The sequence below is a fragment of the Vigna angularis genome, chromosome 5, assembly GCF_016808095.1.
Source record: "Vigna angularis cultivar LongXiaoDou No.4 chromosome 5, ASM1680809v1, whole genome shotgun sequence".
Taxonomy (NCBI): domain Eukaryota; kingdom Viridiplantae; phylum Streptophyta; class Magnoliopsida; order Fabales; family Fabaceae; genus Vigna; species Vigna angularis.
This window is the reverse complement of record NC_068974.1, coordinates 3,984,413-4,005,097: the sequence shown is the minus strand read 5'-3', so window position 1 is coordinate 4,005,097 and position 20,685 is coordinate 3,984,413. Positions and strand designations below refer to the sequence as shown.

General features: G+C 30.7%; 3 long non-coding RNA genes across 3 annotated transcripts; all 3 read left to right on the top strand.

The window, feature by feature from the left end:
• Positions 1-4,864: 4,864 nt before the first annotated feature.
• Positions 4,865-5,513, top strand: LOC108339783 (uncharacterized). The gene is made up of 2 exons (XR_001833114.2): positions 4,865-5,010; positions 5,268-5,513. It is a non-coding gene; the product is annotated as an uncharacterized LOC108339783 (long non-coding RNA).
• Positions 5,514-13,571: 8,058 nt separating this feature from the next.
• LOC108340083 (uncharacterized) lies at positions 13,572-14,188 on the top strand. The gene is made up of 2 exons (XR_001833153.2): positions 13,572-13,688; positions 13,927-14,188. It is a non-coding gene; the product is annotated as an uncharacterized LOC108340083 (long non-coding RNA).
• A 4,733-nt stretch (positions 14,189-18,921) lies between these two features.
• Positions 18,922-19,994, top strand: LOC108340085 (uncharacterized). Its single transcript, XR_001833155.2, has 2 exons — positions 18,922-19,045; positions 19,750-19,994. It is a non-coding gene; the product is annotated as an uncharacterized LOC108340085 (long non-coding RNA).
• Positions 19,995-20,685: the final 691 nt, after the last annotated feature.

Genomic DNA, 20,685 nt, shown 5'->3' with positions numbered 1-20,685 from the left:
AAAGATGACTGACCTAGGTCAACTAAAACCTTATATAGTATTCTAAAAATTACAGAAAAGTGGCCCAAGGCCCACAAAAATGGCGCTCAACGGTAAATACCGCTCAGCGGTAAGTGCGCGTTCTTCTATTTGACGCTCAGTTGCATTTCTACCCCTCAGCGGTAACTACGGGACCTTAAGAACACCGCTCAGCGGCGGTACTCGTGTCTTCTCTTTTTGTGCACTTTTCACTTTCCTTTCTGATTCCAACTTCTTCCTACTTCACTTCTTTCATCCAATTCATCTTAAAACCTGCAAAAACAAGGAAAACCAAGCATAAAACCCATCCAACTCTCTTATTTCAAAAACATAAACAAAAGCATGATTCCAAGCTAGTTTCTAAGTCATAAAGGTTGTCTTTAAGGTCAATTTTAAGTATAAAAATAATAGTTTTTCAATTGTTATCAGCTATCAGCCGAGTTCTTATGCTCTTATCCGAGCTCCTCTACTTCTAATTATATTGTCACCACTCATGGTTACTTAGTCAATCCAGGTAACACTTCTTACGATGACTAGTTGAGTTTACCCACTCCTGGTTCCCCTAGACAATTGTCTAATAGGCGTTTAACTCAACTAAGCTAGCCACCAAGTGTTTGAATTCTCTTCAGAATGTATAATCAATCATATTGTTTAACTCTCACAGATAGGATGTGTTTACAATATAACTCAATCTAATAGATCTTGTAGGATTTTCTCTTTTCTTATAGATGTAAGCTTATGACTCTATGAAGCTTGAGAGTATATTCTCATAGTTTCTATTCTTGCACGAGTATGAGTTTCACTTTATGTTAGTTGATCTTTTCGTTGTTTGTGTGCTTATCCTTCTTATCTTCTTTCCAAGAGATCTTCTATTTATAGGCTTCATAGGAAGGGATCTGTTAGACAATTCATATCTTCAAACTTCAGATCTTCATAGCCTTTTCGTAGGTGACAGCCATAGGTTGAAGTTAACATGTCAGAGTAAGCATGCTTTTTGCAGTACTTTAACCAAAGTATGTTGTACGAACTCTTCAACATGAATGTCTTCTTTGTTTCTAATGTTCACTTTTGACTTGTTCATGATATGCTTCTGCACAGAGTAGAGTAGAAATTTATGTTGACAGATATGTCATTTGTTTTATTACTTTTGTTGTTTGAAACATTGTGCATGTAATGTTTTGCATTGCATGTTCAAAACAACTTTGTCAATTTTTCTATATATGTAACTCATTTAAGCATTTTTGAAAAGATATCAAGTACTGATTCATAAATGTTTCATCGTTGTATGAAAATGTTGTTTAATATAAAGGTGTCGTTTAGGCTATTAAAGGCGTTTACTAACAGTGCATAGTTTAATGATCTTTTTTTAATACGAAAGCACGTTTAAGAAAGTGTTACTCAACATATTGTTTTTGTAGTTTAGAATGTTTGTCAAAAACATCATGTATCACATCATTGCATTGTTTTCAAATATATAGTAGAGCACATTTAGCAAATATATCATGTAGCATATTGATTTGTTTGCAAAAATATCATTTAATGGTGTGTCTACTATCATAATAGTGCGTTTACTAAAATATCATTTAATAGTACGTTTACTAAAATATCATGAAGTAACCATTTCATAATAAGTCATCTAGGAGTAGTGTGTTTACTGAAAAATAGGATCTTTGGTCCTAACATATTTACTTAAACTTTTCTTTGTTTATTAAGATGCTATAATGATTTTTTCATAAGATGTGTTTCATTCAATGATATTATTTTCGTAGAGATAATACTTTGTCTAATATTCATTTCGTTTATCTTTGTTTGTTAAGCTTCAAAACATGAAGGTGTTATACGATCCTGTCTTATAGACATTCTTATCTTAACAAAGAATTATATAATATGAGGAAGGACATAAGCATGGAGCAACTAGAAGAGATCCTTTGTGTCCATCACAGGACGCTCATGGTTTGCAGGAGAAGGTGAACTAACAAGGAGTTAAAGAGACAAGTGAAAAAAGGAAGAGGAAACGGTGAGTGTAAAGGTAAAAATATTTGTATTTGTTTGGGCTAACCGTTTACCAGCCAGAACAAAATTTACCCTACAAATTAAATCTTATGTAATACATTTTTACGCGAAAAAAATATATTAATTAGTTTTTTACAATTTTATTTAAAATCGTATCATGACTACTGATATTATTATTTTATTTAAAATCGTACAATGACTACTATTATTATATAAAGGAATTATTATAGAAGGAAACAATATTAATGTGTGTAAAGACTTGGAAAATGGATTTTGGAAGTGATAATGGTTTAAAAGTAAAGAGACTCGATTATTTTAATATTAAATAATTTTAATAAGAATTATTTCGTTATGATCGAGTTTTATTTTTTTAAAACACACAATCTCTCTAGAAACTCCTTTTCTAGAGTTCTTTGACTTCTCTCTAAAAGTTGTTGGTGTGAATTCTGTTGAATGTGTGCTTGTTTTAATGTACAATTGGTGGTATAACATGTGAAATTCTATGGTGATGGCTTGTTGAATGACTTTAGTGTTGGCGGTCTGAGTTTATGCAATTTAGGACTTGGTTAGCTATTTGTAATGTTGAATTTTTTATCATTTGGCATGATGAATTGATGTTTGAACATTTTTTGATATTGGTTTGATCTGATGGATTGATTCGTTGGCTAATTAAGCAAATTGGTATTCAATATGATGTTTAAACTTGTTTTCAATTCAATCACGGTGTCATGAATAACCATTTGATAATTTGGATAGGTCTTGAGTGCAATCAAAGCAACATTTGAAGTTTCTGGTTTCTAGTGCGGTGATGAGCGATTATTTTAAGCGCTAAGTGTCATTTCTTCCCTTGCAGGTCTGGAACCTTTTCTTTGTAATTCGTTGGGTGAGAAGTTTAGGCTCGCTAGGCTAAAGTGTTTGCAAGAGTTTTGGCGTTGGACGCTAGGACTAGCGTTCAACGCTCTTGTTTCAAAGTTAATGCATGTTTTATGTGATTTAATGATTCTTGTTTGGTTTAGAATGTTTATATAGATTATATATATAAGTTTTACTTTTTTATATAGTTAAAATCCTGGAACGGTTGTTGGTTCTCTAATTAAGTTTTACTTTTTTAAAAGTTAAAATAATTAAATTCGAAGTAATGCCACCAAGTCAGTGTCATGTGGTTAATATTTGTTATCTCAGTATGCCACGTGACTCAAAACATAACGACGTTCATTCAAATTAGCGGTAAGAGTTCAATTGATTTAATTTTGTACAAATAATGATCTAATTGAGTTAAAATTTAACTGAAGGACTAATTTGAGACAAATCTACATAAAAAGGGACATAAAAAATTATTAAACCTTTTAGTTAAGTGTTTTATCATTATTAATTTATATACGTAATAAAAACAAACGAACAAATATTAATAAAAGAAAATTCTCATAGCCTTTGTATTAAGTTTTTGAATGATAAATAATAATATATTACACAAACCCAGAATTTAAAAATTATAATTTCTTGACATTTAAAATTTTAAATAATTAAATATGTAGATAAAACCAATTTTATTTTTCTTATTTTTACACATTAAAATATATAGGTAAATTGGTTAATATAAAAAATATGTATAAAACACAACACTTTAACAAACATTTTATATGTACAGAGAGAGACGTGCATGAGAGAGAGAGACGTGCATGAGAGAGAGAGACGTGCATGCGGAGAAAAGATCAAATTTTCGTAACAATTAATTAAAGTATCATGAATTGCACTTCCTCTTCTCAGTTTAAGGGCTTTGGAATATTTCAAAAAGAATATACCACTTTTTGAAACAAATTTATTAAAATAATCTAATTTTGTCATTAAATGCATTAGTTGGATTGAGATAAAAAGGAGTACTAGATTTGAGGGTAAATTCGTAAAAAAAAATTAAAATTTTAGTTAAGATCTTCACAAAACTATTTTAGTTAAATAAAATTCGTAGTCAATTATTTTTACTTAACTGTTTTATCTTTATTTATTTATATATGTAAAAAAGAAAACTAACCCATATTAATAAAAGAAAAATCTCATATCACTTGTACTAAATTTTTGAATAATAAATTAGAATATATTAGACACAACCCTCAATTTAAATGATATAATTCCCTGATAGGATATTTAAAATTTAAAATAATTAAATATGTAGATAAATAGAGAGAGAGAGAGACGTGCATGCGGAGGAAAGATCATGTGGTTTTCTACTAAACATAAAAAGTTTTCGTAACAATTAAAGTACCATAAATTGCACTTTCTCTTCTCAGTTTAAAGGCTTTGGAATATTTAGAAAAGAATACACCATTTTTTGAAACGAATTTATTAAAATAACATAATTTTTGTCATTAAATGCATTATTTGGATGGAGATAAAAGGAGTAAGTGATTTGAGCATATGGTTAAAATTAATATTTGATCGAAATATGAAAAGCATTGTGAATTTAAAATCACCTTATATGGTTAAAAATGCATGGTAACGGTGTAAGTACGTTTTATCTATTTAAAAAAAAAATATATAATTTTCGAGATAAAGAGATTCTAAATTAGAGGATCCACAATGTTTTTCCTCCTTTATTAAAGATTCGACGATGTGAACATAACGAGAAAAGGAGTTATATTAATGTAAAAAATATAAAAATAAACTTATTTGGAAGTTTATGTTAGAAATAAAATATTACTACTATACACTCTTCAGAAATTTTGTATATTTAAAAGGAAATAGGATACAATTATCCCCTCTAAATATAGAATAAATTCTTTTGTTTATATAAAATTAATGAGGCAACGTATTCTTATAAACGATTTCGTACCAATTATTTTGTTTATATAAACCCTTGGCCTCATATTTAATCATAATATCAACAACAAACCTAAATTTATAGTTATTGGTATTGCTGTTCTGTTTCGGTGATGGCTAAGATTTCTTTCACTTTGATGTTCACTTTAACCCTGATCATTGCAGGTATATATATAACAATTTTTTGTATATTTTTTTATTATTATCCAAGTTGTAGTCGTATTGTAAAACAATCTAGTGTCATTCATATATCCCTCTTTTAGCAGCCGTTTACGTCGTACAAATGCAGTAAACTAATGGTTCTATCAGCATAGTTTTATTAATGCCTGTGATGATCTCTATGTCTCTGTATCTTTGTGAAGAACATATTCATAATATTCCTTACACTTATTTTTCTTTCATTTCCTATTACATTTTGATAGGTATTTCAAGAACAAGTGGAGCAATGCCAGAAAATCAGTGTATGCTAGTATTGGATCCAAATGAGTGCAACCGCAGTTCGTGTCATAGCGATTGTGTGAAACAATATCAGGGAACTGGGTATTGCGTTGACATAGCTCCTCACAAATGTGTTTGTGTATACGATTGCCCTCGTTAGAAGGACATGTCGTAATGTTTAATTTGGAATACGAAAGAAGAAGAAAATAAAATGATTTCTACTTCCTTTTGTTCCTGAGTTCAGATCAGTATTAAGACATAATAGTAAAAGAGTTTAACAAAATGTGATTTGATTTAACTGGTACATTGGATACATAATCAATTCAAATTTGAGAACACCACATTTTAATAATCCACTTAGTATAGAGAAAATAAATAAAATAGAAAAAGTAGTGGAAATATGAGATCTTTGAATTGAAAAAAAAAATGAATTGAAAAAAAAGAGAAAAAAGAGATATAGATATGAAGATTATTTGGTTGAAATAAAATAAATAAATACCAATATTTATGATTTTTAAAAATAATAAAAATAAATATTATTATTTTTTGCAAATGTAATTTATTGTCAACATTTAATTATTTTTTTATTACTTATTATCTGTTTTGATATCTTTAGGTTCAATAGTCTTCTATGTATTATACAATATTTCCTTTAATCACATGTGAAGCTCGGTTCAAATTACTCTGCATTAGCAACCTGACATCCAAGGAGTGTATACCTGTTGAAGTGGATGAATCTATTAATTGAAAAGAATTTTATGATAACAAAACATTCATATATATACTACTAAACAAGAAAATATTTAGTTAGATGGGAAACAAGGGACATGTTTAATTGATACATATAAGTTAATGAAGATATCGATTTTTGTTTCCTTGATTTTTCAAAAGTTGATAAATTTTGTAGATACATAAAAGATATTTTTTCTCTGCTTAAAAAACATATTTTTCATATCAAAATATATATTTTGGAAAAATGGTTTTATATGTTTAATAAGCGTTTATATAAGTTGGATGTCTAGCACTGAGTCTTGGCAAAAGGTATGATTGGGTCATTATAAATTACTACACCAGATGGACATGTGTGAAATTCTTGAGACATAAGGATGAGTCTTGCAAGGTCTTTAGTATATTCATAAAACCTGTTCAAAATGACAAAAGACCTTAACAATTGTTTTTGTTAGAAATGATCTTGGTAGAAATTTCAAACTAGAAATATTTGGGGAGTGTTTAAAAGCTTTGGAATTAATCATAATTATTCACTCGAAGAACTCAATAACATAATGATGTTTTGGAAAGCAAAAATAAGGCTTTGCAAGAAATGGCAAAAACCATTTTAAATGGTAATTCCACATCTAAGCGCTTTTAAGCAAGGCTATCAATAGGACTTGTTGTTTACCAAGCAAATTTTATATAGTTGTTTACAAAGCAAGGCTAACATTACTTGATTAAGGAAACATCAATATTTTCAAGTTAATAATTAACAAATTAGATAAAGTTAAGTTATCTTTGAATCGTATCTTAATGAATACAAAATTGATTCTGAACAATTGATTCTTATAAAATCCGGCATGAAGGGTTAATAAACCATAATCTAAATAATAAAATGTAAAAGTATAAATATAACATAATGAAATTAATAAATAAGAATGTTATACGAAAATATAAAAGTGAGTTTGATAACGATAATAAAATAAAAAATTAATATCTACATATTATTGTTCAATTTATTATTATTTTGATTTCAAATTAATTCACATTATTTCGTGATTAACTTGTTAATGTTCTCATGATCAATCAAAGTAGACTCTGAATTAAAAGGAAAAACTTTTTAGATTATATATATTAAATTCAATCAAAGTACATTCTTAATAAATTCTACTATGTCTAATCATGTATATTCTTTTGTCTCCTTACCCAGTAAAAGAGTAATTAATTAAACTACAATCTTAGATTAACTATTATTAAAAATTTTACCTTTAATCAAAGTGCATTCTAAAATATTGGTAAAAACTCATGAAAGCTTATAACTTTAATCAAAGTACATTCTTAACTAAAATTAAGAGCCATGAGATATAATTAATATGCATATAGATTAAAAACCTCACTAGTTCGCAATGATTTAAAGACCTAATTTTTATATTCAAAGATAAAAAACATAGATAAATGAAAACCAAAACAATAGTAAAAAGAACAAAGAAATTATTTTAATCTAATCTCATAATCCATAATGAAATTACAACAAAGTCAACTCAAGAAGTTTATCTTTCAATGGATAAAATGAATGGATGAGAAGAAAGTGGAAATAAAGTGGTAGACATGGTGGATGACAGTTGTACAAAATTAGAGTGGATAAGGGTTTCCTTTCATGATTCCCATTGGTTTCATTATATAGAACTTGATTTGGGCTTGGGTTTTGACTTTTTTGTTGCTAAAACCTATTTTATGATAATGTAATATCTCCAAAATAATTAATAGATTTGATCAGTTTTGAATATTTGACATATATTTTATGTTGATAGCTTATAATATAATTAAGCCTTTGCAATTATCAACAATTGAATTTTTTCCAATTTTCCAATTCAGCCTTATCAATCACATAGTTGAAATTTGCAGAGAAATCCTAATATATTAGTATTTTCATTTTAGTCCATCTTGTTTGACCAACTTTGATTATTTTACTAGACTTTGACTATTGGACCTATTGTGATGACAATCATTTTAAGGGCTTACATCATTGGTCCATGGTTAGGCCCAATTTTAGTTTCCTTATTTCTAATATAAAAATAATATAGAATTGTATAGGTTTTTCTTGCACATTTTTTAGGTCTTGTATTTGTGGACCAAGCTGCATGTCAAGCTAGTTATGCTATCAATCGAGACCTTATGCTCTTATTTGAGCTCCCCTACTTCCAATCGTACTCCCCTACTTCCAACTAGGTTCCCCTACTTCAAATCGGGCTCCTTACTTCTCGTTGGGCTTCCCTACTTTTAATCGGGCTTCCCTGCTTCCAATTGAGCTCCCATACTTCTAATTAGGTTTCTCAACTTCTAGTGTAGCTCCCTCTCTTCCATCTGGGTCTCTTGCTTCCAATTGAGATCCTCTACTTCTAGCCGAGCTCTCTTGTTCTATTTGAGCTCACATGCCAACGTGGTCCCTTGTTCCATCTGAGCTCCCATGACCAACATAATGAGCTCCCTTTTTGTGTGACGTTCTCATGCTTCATGTAGAGCTGATTGTCCTGCTACCAAACTCTATATTGATTGTCAGGGTTTCCAAGCTCCATATTGATTTTCGGGCTTTCCAAGCTCCATATTGATTGTCCAGCTATCAAGTGTGTACAAGAGACCGACCATCCTTCTATAACATTTGACGTTTAACACATTATGCACATGGGTAAAAGCATATAAGCATGAGGTGTCACTTGTCCATTGTTCAATGAATCACAACATGTAAATAGGTGGGTGATGGAAATCATTTAGCCAACTAATGAATGCATACTTATGTCTGCATTTTAGGTTTAATTTAAAAATTTGATCAAATTTTTGTGTTTAAATGATTTATTTAAATAAGATGTGTGACAATTGAACTTATTAAGAACTGTTAATCATTCTTTTTAGAGGAATTAACAACTGAATGTAGAATCTTTTGATTCGAACCAATATAAAAAAAACTTATGTGAATAACACCAATAAGAATAATAACAACAACAATAACAATAATAATACCAATAAGAATAATAATAATAATAATAGTAATAACAACAACAATAATGATAACAGAAGTAACAATAACAATAATAACAATGAAAACAATATTAATAATAAAAATTATAATTACAATTACAATAACAATAATAATAATAATAATAATAATATAACAATAATAATAATAATAACAATAATAATCCTAAAAATATATATTGTTTTAATTATTTCATTCAAAAAATAATTTTGATTTTTTTTCTTCCTTGTAATAATTTTTACAATCAAATATATTATTAACAATTATTATTTTATATTACTTTTACCACTAAAAAGTTACATTGATTAAATCATAGATTAATTTTCACAAACTTTACTTTTAATTTCATCTCTAAGTTATTAGATTAATTTTCACAAACTTTACTTTTAATTTTATCTCTAAATTATTTGAAAAAAAGAATTACCTTACTCTTAAATTTCAAACTCATCCGCTTCTTGTCTATCAAATTCATTCTTTAGTATGAGCACAGCCTAAGAGCTTTGAATATTTAAAAAAGAATCTACCAGTTTTTGAAAAAAAAAATTATTAAAATAATATAATTTTGTCATTAAATGCATTATTTGGATTGAGATCAAAAGGAGTAATAGATTTGAGGATCAATTCGTAATAAAAAAAATTATATTTTATTGAAATATGAAAATAATTGTCCATTTAAAATCACCCTATAAGCAATTTTGTCTTTAATTATTTTTATAATGATTAACATTTGTACGTTATTATAAAGAGGAGCAGAAATTAAGATCTTCACAAAACTATTTTAGTTAAATAGAATTCGTAGTCAATTATTTTTACTTAATTGTTTTATCTTTATTTATTTATGTATGAAAAAGAAAAACTAACCCATATTAATAAAAGAAAATATCATAGCACTTGTATTAAATTTTTGAATTGTTTCTGTATGGATGTGGAGGCCGAGATATAAACCGAACAACTCTGAACTGCTCCTTCCTGTGATGCCGTTATTGAGGTGACTCTCTTCCTGTGTTATGTTCTCCCAGGGAAAATGGGCTGGGTACCTGCAAAGGCACTCTGACGCTCAAGTCAGAAAAGGAATTCTCTAAGTGTTTTCAAGCTAAAGTGATCAAGAAGAAGAAAAATAATTTTCTCTCTCTTAATTTCTCGTAAGGGAAAAACATACCTTTTTTCTGGTGTGCTTTACATATTTAAAACAGTAAAATAAACCGTTTACCTGAAAATCCGGTCAGTTACTGAAATTGACTATTTGGAAGTTATAACTGCTAGATCGTGTTTGACACTAAGTCAACTACTTCCGTGATTCGTGGCGTTAACTAACTATTCGTAGCTGCTTATTCTTAACTGCTAAAACCGTAAACTACGATATCGCGCTCTGTATGTTGATCGTCTTGTGTATCGACATAACTAGGCAACTGTCGCGCGAACGCTATATGTCGCGACATCACTGTTTGGATGTCGATCATCACTGTTTGGATGTCGATCACCAAGTGGTCGACATCAACCTGTAATCGCGTGACATTCCGACCGTGAGAAGGCTCTGCATTGCATAGTACATGCCCCCCGAGTTACCGGTCGACCATTGGTGGATGGTGGATTAGGTATCCTATAGTACATGCCCCCCGAGTCCGAGTAAATGAGCATAGCTTTGGCTGGCGATTTTACTAAAGGACGTTGAATGTTGTTTTATTGGGGGGACGATGCGCACCGTTTTGACTTACGATTTTTAGGGTTTTCCCGCTTGTTTGGGGAAACGAAGAGACACGAATTGGCAGCCGTTGGATTAAAAAGGATCCTAGGGTTTTCTCGCTTGTTTGGGGGAAATGAAGAGACGCGAATTGGCAGCCGTTGGATTAAAGAGGATCCTACGGCGGCTGGCGATTAAACTTCTTTCCTTCTTCAATACGATTCAGAAAGGAGTTTTTCATTTTTGCGGAAGAACAGAAGTTGATAGCGTGTACTGTGAACGAAATCGTCTCGTCTTCGTTGTCATCGCTTACGCTGCTACAAGAATTTACCAGGTAACCCTTATATCTCCTTCGTCTTAGTGTGTTTACTGCTGGCAATGGAAGAAAAGGGGCATAACACCGGTGACGATATGTCGGGGCCGTCATCAACGGCGGAATGCCCTGAAGTTATCACTATACCTTATGGTGATGACGCTTTTGTGTATGGAAATGTATGTGGTGAGGGTCCAGAGGGACGTGTAATGTCGCCGATTAGCGGGGATGAGTACGCTTGGGCGGTGCGTGAGGTGAAGGAACTTAGAAGTCAGTTCAGGAGTAGGGCAGTTATAGCCAACTGGATTGAGAATAGTTGCATTCTGAGGACCTTAGGGTATCGAACATGTATTAAGTTAATAGCTTGCCGGGATGATGAGAGGGTATGTTACAGTAGGGAGAATGCTTCTAGTGATTTTTTCTACTATTATGCTTCGCCGTTCTACGACTTGTACCTGAGATTCCCGTTCACAACCTTTCAAATGGATGTGCTGCGCACCCTGAATGTCGCGCCTAGTCAGTTGCATCCCAATAGTTGGGGGTATGTGCAGGCGTTTGCGGTGCTGTGTCGGGCGTTAGCGATTAGGCCCACCGTAGGATTGTTTCTGTTTTTCTTTAGATGTTGACCGGTCGCGAAGAAGGGATGGGTGTCGCTGATCTCGGAGCCGGGTAATGCGCTTTTAGAACTTTACTTACAGTCGTATAGGGGTTTTAAAGAGAAGTTCTTTAAGGTGTCGATACCGATGCGGGGTGGAGGTACTTTTTCGATGGTGAGGGGAACCCCAAATTCCCCTTATATTGGACGCAGGATCCGCTGAGGTTCACCTCTTGGTCTGAAGATAAGATGACGACTGAAGAGTTAGAGGCTCTGAGTGTGTTGACCTCGTTACCACGCCCCTTTTCTTCCCGTCAGCTTATAAATTGCCTCGAGTTCGATGACGCGGAGGCGAGGGTGTTTGGTATGTGTCTTTGCTCATTGTTTTTGTAAATTTCTTTGTTGTTGCTGATTGTTCTTGGTTGACCTTTGTTTCGCAGAGATAATGGGGAGAAAAGGCAGTGGCAGAAATTGGTTCCAGTCCATCGGCAATGAGAGGGTGGAAGTTAGTCACCCCGGGTCATCCTCCGGACATGCCGTTGGTCAACCACATATACAAGTGCCACCAACAGGTCCAATTGTATTGTCGGTGCCGACCGACGAAACGACAACTGTGGAAGAGCAGCTGGTGAGGAAAAGAAAAGCGAAAGCGGTCGACACTAGTGGTACTGTGCCGAAGAAGAGAAAGGAGGTAGCTGAGGAGATAGATCGTCCCCTCCCCTTGGGCGTGTGGGATCCCGCCTTTACGTTGGGTCATAAGGTTGAACTGAATATGGACAACTCGGAGAAGAAGGTTGTCGAGAATATGACCGAGCGAGAAATTGCCGACGCCATGCTGGAAATGACGACACGGGCGCAAATGCTGGCTTGGCACATGGCCTATGCTTCTGACAGAGGTGCTCTCCAGGCTGAGCTAGATAAGACGCGGGCTCAACTTAAAGATCTGACTGAGGCTCATGCTGCCTGTGAGTCAAAACAGAAGCGATCAGAGCAACTGCTGAAAGAGGCTGAAGGTCTGCTGAGCGACGCTCGAGATTCTGGTCGGACCCTCAAAAAGGAGCGCAATCAAATGTCGAACGAGCTGGAACAGGCCAAGAGGGCAATGGTGGCATTGGCCAAAGAGAGGAACGACTTGCGGGCGGAGGCCGTGGAAAGGAACGAGCTAGTCGAAGAGCTGAAGGATGCGATAATGGTTGAACACACTAGGGATTTTCAGAAGGCTCTGAGGCAGGTCGGCCACTTATTCAAGGTGTCGACTGAGGAGTTAGAGGCTCTGAGAAGGCTCTGCATTGCATAGTACATGCCCCCGAGTTACCGGTCGACCATTGGTGGATGGTGGATTAGGTATCCTATAGTACATGAATGATAAAAAAGAATATATTACACACAACCCACAATTTAAAAATTATAATTCTCTGATAGGATATTTAAAATTTAAAATAATTAAATATGTAGATAACGAAAGAGGGAGAGACGTGCATGCGGAGGAAAAGATCACATGGTTTTCTAAAGTTTTCGTAACAATTAAAGTATCATAAATTGCGTTTCCTCTTCTCAGTTTAAGGGCTTTGGAATATTTCGAAAAGAATATACCATTTTTTGAAACAAATTTATTAAAATAACCTATTTTTTGGCATTAATGCATTATTTGGATTGAGATAAAAGGAGTAACTGATTTGAGCATAAATTCATAATAAAAAAATTAATTTTGGATTGAAATATGAAAAGAATCGTCAATTTAAAATCACCCTATTATATGGTTAAAAATGAATGGTAACGGTGTAAGTACGTTTTATCTACTTAAAAAAATGTTTTTCTAATAAAAGAGATTCTAAATTAGAGGATCGACAATCTTTACAGTTTCGATACATGAGTACAAAAATTAATGAGGCAACGTATTCCTATAAATGATTTCATACCAATTATTTTGTTTATATAAACCCTTCGCCTCATATTTAATCATAATATCAACAACAAACCTAAATTTATCGTTATTGGTGTTGCTCTTCTCTTTCGGTGATGGCTAAGATTTCTTTCTTTTTGATCTTCACTTTAACCCTGATCATTACAGGTATATATATAACAATTTTTTGTATATTTTTTTATTATTATCCAAGTTCTATAGTGCCATTCATATATCCTCTTTTAGCAGCCGTTATACGTCGTACAAATGCAGTAAACTAATGGTTCTATCAACATAGTTTTATTAAGGCCTGTGATGATCTCTATGTATCTGTATATGTGTAAAGAACATATTTGTAATATTCCTTACACTTATTTTTCTTTCATTTCCTTTTACATTTTCATAGCCATTTCAAGAACAAGTGGAGCAATGCCAGAAAAACCGTGTATGCTAGTATTGAATCCAAATTACTGCAACCTCAGTACGTGTCGTAAGGATTGCGAGGAACAATATCACGGAACTGGGTATTGCGTTGACAAATATCCTCACAAATGCGTTTGTGTATACGTTTGCTCTCGTTAAAAGGACATGTCCTGATGTTTAATTTGGAATACGAAAGAAGAATATAAAATGTTTTCTAATGTTACTTTATACTATTGACAGTTGAAGTTGGTGTAGTATGTTTATATTTTATTCTTCGACCAAGATATAGAAAAGTACTTAGCCAATGATTTCTAAGCATACAACGTCGAACTGTAGAATTAATGGCTAAAATAAGTGTTCACAACGAGAAAGGACATAGTCTTCCTTCTTCCTACCTTTTTTCCTGAATTGAGATCGGTATTAAGACATAATAATAAAAGAGTTTAACAAAAATAGATTTGATTTAACTGGTACATTGGATACATAATCAATTCAAATTTGAGAACACCATCATTTTTATAATCCATTTAGTAGAGAGGAAATAAATAAAGTAGAGAAACTAGTCGAAATGAGATTTTTGAATTGAAAAAAAAATGAAGTGAAAAAAAAATAAAAGAAGGGAAATAGATAAGAAGATTATGTGGTTGAAATAAAATAAATAAGTACTAAAATAAACATTAATATTTATGATTTTTCAATTAATAAAAATAAATATTATTATTTTTTGCAAATGTAATTTATTATTAACATTTAATTATTTTTTATTACTAACAGTATTTTGTCATTTTATTTTATATGTTTCATTATTCACAAATATTAATATTATTATCATTTATTTTGTACTACTATCTTAATTAAAAGAATCGCGTTTAAAGGATACAATGCACATCTAATTGTGTGACGAGTTCTCATGATTCATGTAGAGTTGATTGAGTTGCTACCAAGATCCATATTGTCGGGCTGCCAAGCTCCACTTTGATTGTCGAGCTATCAACTTGTGTACAAGAGACTAACCATCCTTCTATAACATCTGGTGTCGAGCACATTACGCGTAAAAGCATATAACGCGTGAGGTGTCACTTATCCATGAATCACAACATGTAAATAGGCGAGTGATGGAAAATCATTTAGCCAAGTGGTGAATACATATTTATGTTTACATTTTAGGTTTAATTTAAAAATTTTGATTCAAGTTTTTGTGTGTTTAAATGATTGATTTAAATAAGATGTGACAATTAAACTTATTAAGTTTAAGAATTAAAAAGTGATTTTTAGTTACATAAATTATTTTTGGATATTCTAGTGTTTATTGATGCAATTGAAATTAAAATTTTATTCATATGAAATTTAATGGTCTCAGTTACAAAATAAGTCTAAAATTAGTTTATTCTAAAAAGGAATATACAAGGAGTTAAATGCAACCCTTGTTTTCATTTATACTCACATTTTTCAGCTTTGGACCACAAAATTAATCTTTACTGCTACACCCCCTGATTTTCCTATTCCACACCCCTCCTACCACTCATAAAATCAAACTCACTCAGCCGAAACATGGAATAATCCTCAACTAAACAAACTGGCCAACCAGAGGCTACCACATCATCATCTTCTCCATTACCAAACCAGAAATTTTAATCATCCAACCACCATAAGTAACAATGCCGTCAGCCGCCGTTAACAAGCGTCGCAAGTGATTTTCCATCCCTGCACCTTCCAATTTCGTTCACCACAACTTGGCCACCAAGAGCCACCACATTTCATCATGCCACCACAATCTCAACCCCTGTTCGAACCCAATCCTCACGCGTCATCTTCCACGACATTCACCATCGCAACCACTGCGAGTACTTCAGGTTCGTTCCTTCTCCTCGCAACCTATAAAATCAGACTCCCAAAATAGTAGAACCCATGCACAGATCAAGCAACCACCACGAACTTGTTCATCTTCATCGAATAACCACCATTTCTCCACCACACCTCCAGAAACTATAAACCACGAAGTCATAGATATGCCACCAGCCCAAAGCCCCAAAATTGCGAAACCAATTCGCTTAAACCACAAACTTCCGTGAATATATTTTCCTTGGACCCCAATTCGAAATCCTAAATCAAAAATCGTGATTCACTAGAACACAAGGCCAAACCATCTTCGTCCATGAGGCCTGTAACACCTCTAACGGAGTGCCATGAGTTAATTAATAAAATTCAAAAATTTCGCCAAATTTTTTTTCCATTTATATATCGGAAACGAAAACCTCGAAACGTCTTATAACACATAAACTTCAAACCTTCAAATTATTGAAATCCATTATTTAAAATATAAAATAAATTTAAAACATAATAAAATCCCCAGAGCAAATAATTTACATTTCTTTGTCTATTCTAGCCCTGCCTAATCTGTAATATCATCTATTCTCATATATGTATGTAGGTAAAACCACAGTCACAACAAGAAAGGGTGAGTAACTAAGAATATAACATAGCATACAATTCAAAATATAAAATAATTGTTACAATCTGAGAAGCATTGAAGTTTTGAAGAGATTTTGATGATGATGAACTTGAAGCTTTAAAGGATTAATTACAAACTATGTTAAAGCATTTTTGTTGTAGATACTTTGTAGTAGGCTTAACTGTCAATTGTAAACCAAAAGAGGTCTTATAGTTTGTTGTTTAATATAGTTATCTTGTGATAATAATCGATTACCTTGAAGGATAATCAATTATCATGTGAAAAATAAGAAAACACTTCAATTCGATAATAATTGATTATCTCTCAGGATTATCGATTATCACCAAAAAATATAATTGACTAAGGTTCACAAATAATTGTTTACTACTTGGGATAAATGATTATCACCAAAATGAAACTCTTTATAACGGCCTAAAATAATCAATTATCACTAGAAGTTGCGAGCTGTCTTTTCAGCTTCTGATCTAGCTCGAACCTTGAGCTATATATAGTGTTATTCACCATTCTTAAAAGGTTACTTAAATCATTATAGAGCACAAAGAATAGTTTGAGGAAACTTTAAGTGTTTAAGAAAGCTTGAGGTTTGGAGCTTGAAGAAGGAGAAGCTTTACTTAGTGTGTCTAAGTTGGAAGTGGTTCTCTACTAAGCATAATCAAGTTGTTCATATGTAAAGAAAGGTGTTTTATCGAGAGGTGTTTTCTAATCCATCTTGTATTCATTCCATATTGTATTTTGAACTACATTTTACTAAACGTAAAATATTTTGATTTGAACAAGTATAAAAATTATTTGTGTGAATCTTCTCATCCTTATTCTATTTTATTTATTTCCACCGAAGAATTAAAAAAAATTATTTTTTTAATTAGAACCAATTCACCCTTCACCTCCTAGTTTTTGCCTGAACATACTCTTAAACATTCAGCTACGTGATGCCGATTCCAAAAATAACAACAACAATATTAATAACAATAATAATATTACAGTAATAAATAACAATAACAACTATAATAATAATAATAATAATAATAATAATAATCACATTAATAACAATAATAACAACAATGACAATAACATTAACAATAATAATAATAATAATAATAATAAAAACAATAATAATAATAATAAATAATGATAATAATAATAATAAAAGTAATAATAATAATAATCCTAAAAAAATATATTGTTTTAATTATTTCATTCAAAAAATAATTTTAAATAGGAGCAGAACAGGGTTTTGAATATTTAAAAAAGAATCTACCAGTTTTTGAAACAAATTTATTAAAATAATATAATTTTGTCATTAAATCCATTAGTTGGATAGAGATAAAAGGAGTAATAGATTTGAGGATCAATTCGTAATAAAAAAAATTATATTTTGTTGAAAAATGAAAATAATTGTCCATTTAAAATTACCTTATAAGGAATTTTGTCATTAATTGTTTTTATAGTCATTAACATTTGCACGTTATTATAAAGAGGAGCAGAAATTAAGATCTTAAAAAAAAGATTTTAGTTAAATAGAATTCGTAGTCAATTATTTTTACTTAACTGTTATATCTATATTTATTTCTATATATGAAAAAAAACTAACCCATATTAATAAAAGAAAAATCTAATAGCACTTGTATTAAATTTTTGAATGATAAATAAGAATATATTACACACAACCCACAATTTTAAAATTATAATTCCCTGATAGGATGTTTAAAATTTAAAATAATTAAATATATAGATAAATAAAGAGAGAGAGAGAGAGAGACATGCATGCGGAGGAATGATCACATGGTTTTCTACTAAACATAAAAAGTTTTCGTAACAATTAAAGTACCATAAATTGCACTTTCTCTTCTCAGTTTAAGGGCTTTGGAATATTTAGAAAAGAATAAACCATTTTTTGATACAAATTTCTTAAAATAACCTAGTTTTTGTCATTAAATGCATTATTTGAATTGAGATAAAAGGAGTAATTGATTTTAGCATAAATTCGTAATAAAAAAAATAACTTTTGATCGAAATATGAAAAGAATTGTCAATTTAAAATCACCTCATTATATGGTTAAAAATGAATGGTAACGGTGTAAGTACGTTTTATCTATTTTAAAAAAATATTTTTCGAAATAAAGAGATTCTAAATTAGAGGATCATAATGTTTTTCCTTCATTAGCCACAAAATTCTATTAAATGAAAGACAACCAAGCACTTGAGTGAATTCAAGATTCCACGATGTGAACACGAAGAGAAAAAGAGTTATATGCTTAGTTGCTCTAAATATATTAATGTAAAAAATATAAAATAAAATTATTTGGAATATTTAAAAATTGTGATTAATGTTTTCGCGATGATAAATACTCTTCAGTGTTTTTCTATATTAAAAAGGAAATAGGATCAATTAACTGCTCTAAGTATATTATAACAGCTTTAAATAACAGTTTACAAAAAAAATTAATAAGGGAAGTATTCTTATAATATTAAATGATTTCACACCAACTATTTTGTTTATATAAACCCTTCGCCTCATATTCAATCAGAATATCAACAACAATTTATCCTTATTCATATTGCTGTTTTGTTTCGGTGATGGCTAAGATTTCTTTCATGTTGATTTTCACTCTTACCCTAATCATTTCAGGTATATATAACAATTTTTCTATATATTTCTTTTATTATCATCCAAATTCTAGTTGTGTTGTAAAAAATACTTCAATTAAAAAAAATGAAATATACGAATTCAAACTACTTAATTGTTGAATTCCTGAGTGGACACATCTAGAAAATTCAACATCAATGTACCACTAGCTAACTCAAAAGATAATATCTTCATCTTTAATCCAAAAATATTAATAATAAGTAAATTCTTTTTGAACATCTATATAAAAGAAAAAGTTATTAATCTTAGAAATTGTAACCATATTTATCGTAGAGTAAATTACAATATTCATATATGAAGTTTTACTGATATTACTTGAGCATTCTCTTTATTTCTATTTCTACGTATCTCCTTTAATTATTTAGAAAACATTACACTTCCTTGAGTTCTTTAAAGATATTACCACTTGTACTGTATTAGAAGATTACACTGAGAAAAAGTTTATAAAGTATTTATTTAATTTTACTTTCTATGTTATTATATAGTTTCATATAAACGCAACTGAGTAAATTTGTATGAGTTTTAAAGACACATTCTTCTGTTATTATATCATTTGACTTGCCAGCATATGAAATCAGAACAAAACCTTCTACTTGATTCTATATTTTTTATATCTGAAACTTAACCTGTATGTGATTTTTAATGAGAAATTGTCTTTTCTTTCTCTTCCTTTTACATTTTGATAGCTATTTCAAGAACAAGTGGAGCAATGCCAGGAAAAAAATGTACGAGAATATTGAATCCATATGCATGCATGTACAGTTGTAATGGGGATTGTCAGGATCAATATCACGGAATTGGATATTGCGTTGAATATCCTCAAAATTATAAATGTGTTTGTGTATACGATTGTCCTAGTTAGAAGGACATGTCCTATAATGTTCAATTTGAAATACGCAATAATAAGAAAATAAAATAATTTCTGCTGTTACTCTATATTGTTAACAGTTGAAGCTTTGGAGTAGTGTATCTATATTTTACTCTATATTTTAGTCTTTGAGGAAGTAATAGAAATGTACTTAGCCAATGATTTCTAGGCATAAATCGTCTAACAGTATAATTAATGGAGAAAATAAGATTTGAGAACGAGAAAGGACATGTAGAATCTTCTTGCTTACTATTTTTTCTTTTGTAAATTCAGATGAGTATTATGACCAAATAATGAAAGAGTTCAATCATTTAATTCAATTGGTGCATTGAAAATGTAAATAATCAATTCAAATTTGCGAACACCAGATCATTTTAATAATCCATTTAGAGAGAGAAAATAAATAAAATAGAAAAAAAAATCGAAATATCATGTTTTATAGAAAAAAATGGAGTGAAAAAAAGAAAGAAAAGAAAAGAAGAGAAATAGATATAAGAGGATTATTTGGTTGAAATAAAATAACTAAATACTAAAATAAAAACTACTATTTATGATTTTTAAAACTAATAAAAATAAATATTATTATTTTTTGTGAATGTAATTTGGTGTTAATATGTAATTATTTTTTATTACTAACAGTTTTTTTGTCATTTTATTTTATTTGTTTTTATTCACAATAATATTAATATTATTATCATTTATTTTTTTACTACTATCCTAATAAAAAGAATCACGTTTAAAGGATATAGTGAAT